The following is a 5,144-nucleotide window of genomic DNA, read 5'->3' as shown; positions in this document are numbered from 1 at the left end:
CCTGAGCCCGGTCGGTTAACCAATTGTCACGAGCCGGCGAACGGAAGAACTGTCCGCGCCGGGCCGCTGCCTAAGTCTCTGTCCTGTTCTGCATGTCAGCACCGGACCCGGTCGGTTACCGCAGTGCCGGCTGTGGTCTGGTTAACGACTTGTCCCGGCCGGGCCGGTTAACCATTTGTCACGCCGAAGTTGGTTAACGACTTGTCCCGGCCGAGCCGGTTAACCATTTGTCTCGCCGACGTCGGTTAACGATTTGTCCCAGCCGGGCCGGTTAACCAATTGTCACGAGCCGGCGCGAACGGAAGAACTGTCCGCGCCGGGCCGCTGCCTAAGTCTTTGTCCTTTTCTGCATGTCAGCACCGGTCCCGGTCGGTCACCGCAGTGCCGGCTCGGGTCTGGTTAACGACTTGTCCCGGCCGGGCCGGTTAACCATTTGTCTCGCCGAAGTCGGTTAACGATTTGCCTGAGCCCGGTCGGTTAACCAATTGTCACCGAGCCGGCGAACGGAAGAACTGTCCGCGCCGGGCCGCTGCCCAAGTCTTTGTCCTGTTCTGCATGTCAGCACCGGACCCGGTCGGTTACCGCAGTGCCTGCTGGGGTCTGGTTAACGACTTGTCCCGGCCGGGCCGGTTAACCATTTGTCACGCCGAAGTTGGTTAACGACTTGTCCCGGCCGAGCCGGTTAACCATTTGTCTCGCCGACGTCGGTTAACGATTTGCCTGAGCCCGGTCGGTTAACCAATTGTCACCGAGCCGGCGAACGGAAGAACTGTCCGCGCCGGGCCGCTGCCTAAGTCTCTGTCCTGTTCTGCATGACAGCACCGGACCCGGTCGGTTACCGAAGTGCCGGCTGGGGTCTGGTTAACGACTTGTCCCGGTCGGGCCGGTTAACCATTTGTCACGCCGAAGTTGGTTAACGACTTGTCCCGGCCGAGCCGGTTAACCATTTGTCTCGCCGACGTCGGTTAACGATTTGCCTGAGCCCGGTCGGTTAACCAATTGTCACCGAGCCGGCGAACGGAAGAACTGTCCGCGCCGGGCCGCTGCCCAAGTCTTTGTCCTGTTCTGCATGTCAGCACCGGACCCGGTCGGTTACCGCAGTGCCTGCTGGGGTCTGGTTAACGACTTGTCCCGGCCGGGCCGGTTAACCATTTGTCACGCCGAAGTTGGTTAACGACTTGTCCCGGCCGAGCCGGTTAACCATTTGTCTCGCCGACGTCGGTTAACGATTTGTCCCAGCCGGGCCGGTTAACCAATTGTCACGAGCCGGCGCGAACGGAAGAACTGTCCGCGCCGGGCCGCTGCCCAAGTCTTTGTCCTGTTCTGCATGTCAGCACCGGTCCCGGTCGGTCACCGCAGTGCCGGCTCGGGTCTGGTTAACGACTTGTCCCGGCCGGGCCGGTTAACCATTTGTCTCGCCGACGTCGGTTAACGATTTGCCTGAGCCCGGTCGGTTAACCAATTGTCACCGAGCCGGCGAACGGAAGAACTGTCCGCGCCGGGCCGCTGCCCAAGTCTTTGTCCTGTTCTGCATGTCAGCACCGGTCCCGGTCGGTCACCGCAGTGCCGGCTCGGGTCTGGTTAACGACTTGTCCCGGCCGGGCCGGTTAACCATTTGTCACGCCGAAGTTGGTTAACGACTTGTCCCGGCCGAGCCGGTTAACCATTTGTCTCGCCGACGTCGGTTAACGATTTGTCCCAGCCGGGCCGGTTAACCAATTGTCACGAGCCGGCGCGAACGGAAGAACTGTCCGCGCCGGGCCGCTGCCTAAGTCTTTGTCCTTTTCTGCATGTCAGCACCGGTCCCGGTCGGTCACCGCAGTGCCGGCTCGGGTCTGGTTAACGACTTGTCCCGGCCGGGCCGGTTAACCATTTGTCTCGCCGAAGTCGGTTAACGATTTGCCTGAGCCCGGTCGGTTAACCAATTGTCACCGAGCCGGCGAACGGAAGAACTGTCCGCGCCGGGCCGCTGCCCAAGTCTTTGTCCTGTTCTGCATGTCAGCACCGGACCCGGTCGGTTACCGCAGTGCCTGCTGGGGTCTGGTTAACGACTTGTCCCGGCCGGGCCGGTTAACCATTTGTCACGCCGAAGTTGGTTAACGACTTGTCCCGGCCGAGCCGGTTAACCATTTGTCTCGCCGACGTCGGTTAACGATTTGCCTGAGCCCGGTCGGTTAACCAATTGTCACCGAGCCGGCGAACGGAAGAACTGTCCGCGCCGGGCCGCTGCCTAAGTCTCTGTCCTGTTCTGCATGACAGCACCGGACCCGGTCGGTTACCGAAGTGCCGGCTGGGGTCTGGTTAACGACTTGTCCCGGTCGGGCCGGTTAACCATTTGTCACGCCGAAGTTGGTTAACGACTTGTCCCGGCCGAGCCGGTTAACCATTTGTCTCGCCGACGTCGGTTAACGATTTGCCTGAGCCCGGTCGGTTAACCAATTGTCACCGAGCCGGCGAACGGAAGAACTGTCCGCGCCGGGCCGCTGCCCAAGTCTTTGTCCTGTTCTGCATGTCAGCACCGGACCCGGTCGGTTACCGCAGTGCCTGCTGGGGTCTGGTTAACGACTTGTCCCGGCCGGGCCGGTTAACCATTTGTCACGCCGAAGTTGGTTAACGACTTGTCCCGGCCGAGCCGGTTAACCATTTGTCTCGCCGACGTCGGTTAACGATTTGTCCCAGCCGGGCCGGTTAACCAATTGTCACGAGCCGGCGCGAACGGAAGAACTGTCCGCGCCGGGCCGCTGCCCAAGTCTTTGTCCTGTTCTGCATGTCAGCACCGGTCCCGGTCGGTCACCGCAGTGCCGGCTCGGGTCTGGTTAACGACTTGTCCCGGCCGGGCCGGTTAACCATTTGTCTCGCCGACGTCGGTTAACGATTTGCCTGAGCCCGGTCGGTTAACCAATTGTCACCGAGCCGGCGAACGGAAGAACTGTCCGCGCCGGGCCGCTGCCCAAGTCTTTGTCCTGTTCTGCATGTCAGCACCGGTCCCGGTCGGTCACCGCAGTGCCGGCTCGGGTCTGGTTAACGACTTGTCCCGGCCGGGCCGGTTAACCATTTGTCACGCCGAAGTTGGTTAACGACTTGTCCCGGCCGAGCCGGTTAACCATTTGTCTCGCCGACGTCGGTTAACGATTTGTCCCAGCCGGGCCGGTTAACCAATTGTCACGAGCCGGCGCGAACGGAAGAACTGTCCGCGCCGGGCCGCTGCCTAAGTCTTTGTCCTTTTCTGCATGTCAGCACCGGTCCCGGTCGGTCACCGCAGTGCCGGCTCGGGTCTGGTTAACGACTTGTCCCGGCCGGGCCGGTTAACCATTTGTCTCGCCGAAGTCGGTTAACGATTTGCCTGAGCCCGGTCGGTTAACCAATTGTCACCGAGCCGGCGAACGGAAGAACTGTCCGCGCCGGGCCGCTGCCCAAGTCTTTGTCCTGTTCTGCATGTCAGCACCGGACCCGGTCGGTTACCGCAGTGCCTGCTGGGGTCTGGTTAACGACTTGTCCCGGCCGGGCCGGTTAACCATTTGTCACGCCGAAGTTGGTTAACGACTTGTCCCGGCCGAGCCGGTTAACCATTTGTCTCGCCGACGTCGGTTAACGATTTGCCTGAGCCCGGTCGGTTAACCAATTGTCACCGAGCCGGCGAACGGAAGAACTGTCCGCGCCGGGCCGCTGCCTAAGTCTCTGTCCTGTTCTGCATGACAGCACCGGACCCGGTCGGTTACCGAAGTGCCGGCTGGGGTCTGGTTAACGACTTGTCCCGGTCGGGCCGGTTAACCATTTGTCACGCCGAAGTTGGTTAACGACTTGTCCCGGCCGAGCCGGTTAACCATTTGTCTCGCCGACGTCGGTTAACGATTTGCCTGAGCCCGGTCGGTTAACCAATTGTCACCGAGCCGGCGAACGGAAGAACTGTCCGCGCCGGGCCGCTGCCCAAGTCTTTGTCCTGTTCTGCATGTCAGCACCGGACCCGGTCGGTTACCGCAGTGCCTGCTGGGGTCTGGTTAACGACTTGTCCCGGCCGGGCCGGTTAACCATTTGTCACGCCGAAGTTGGTTAACGACTTGTCCCGGCCGAGCCGGTTAACCATTTGTCTCGCCGACGTCGGTTAACGATTTGCCTGAGCCCGGTCGGTTAACCAATTGTCACCGAGCCGGCGAACGGAAGAACTGTCCGCGCCGGGCCGCTGCCTAAGTCTCTGTCCTGTTCTGCATGACAGCACCGGACCCGGTCGGTTACCGAGGTGCCGGCTCGGGTCTGGTTAACGACTTGTCCCGGCCCGGCCGGTTAACCATTTGTCACGCCGACGTCGGTTAACGACTTGTCCCGGCCGGGCCGGTTAACCATTTGTCACGCCGAAGTTGGTTAACGACTTGTCCCGGCCGGGCCGGTTAACCATTTGTCACGCCGAAGTTGGTTAACGACTTGTCCCGGTCGGGCCGGTTAACGATCTGCCAGGGCCCGGTCGGGAACTCGATTGCCCGCCCGGGGACTGTTGTCTTGCTCCACCGCACGGCCGGGGGGGTCGGTCGGCACGGCTAACGAGCCGTCCGAGAACTGCCGGTTAACCAGTTGCCCGGTGGCAATTCGTTAACTGAGTCCGCTCCGGAAGTCTGGATGCGGGTCGGATTTGAGGGTCGTAGCCGGGCAGGAGTTCCAGAGGCTCGGCAGCCGGGGTCAGATACGGCCGCCCCTTTGACACATGCAATTTCTGTACGGGGGCATTGGCGGGGTTTCCGGAGATTTACGGGGAGGCGTTTTTCTCGACCACTTAGGAGTGGTCGACGGGCGTTACGGGCCTCCCCACTTCGTTAACCCGGGCCGCGCGGCGGTATTTCCGCACGCTTCCCAAGGTCGCCCGTATGGATTTTCGGACGAATTCCCAATGGCGGAAGTCAGTCAGCGGGACGTATCCGCAGGCCCAAGCCGACCGAGGGGCAGCATATACGGGCTGACTACCGGTGCTCGGGCCGCCGAATCGAAACCTTGCCCGAATGATTTTCTGACAAAGTCCCGCGGCGGGGAGACGCGAGGGGACGAATTCGGAGGGTCGTGCCGGCCGAGGGGCGGCATTTTCGGTGGGACTACCGCAGGTCCCTCCGCCAAAAATAGGGCTACGGCCCGATCGAAAATCTGACAAAGTCCCGCTG

The sequence above is a fragment of the Hypanus sabinus genome, unplaced genomic scaffold, assembly GCF_030144855.1.
Source record: "Hypanus sabinus isolate sHypSab1 unplaced genomic scaffold, sHypSab1.hap1 scaffold_2090, whole genome shotgun sequence".
NCBI classification, from domain to species: Eukaryota; Metazoa; Chordata; class Chondrichthyes; order Myliobatiformes; family Dasyatidae; genus Hypanus; species Hypanus sabinus.
This window is presented reverse-complemented; position numbering follows the sequence as displayed.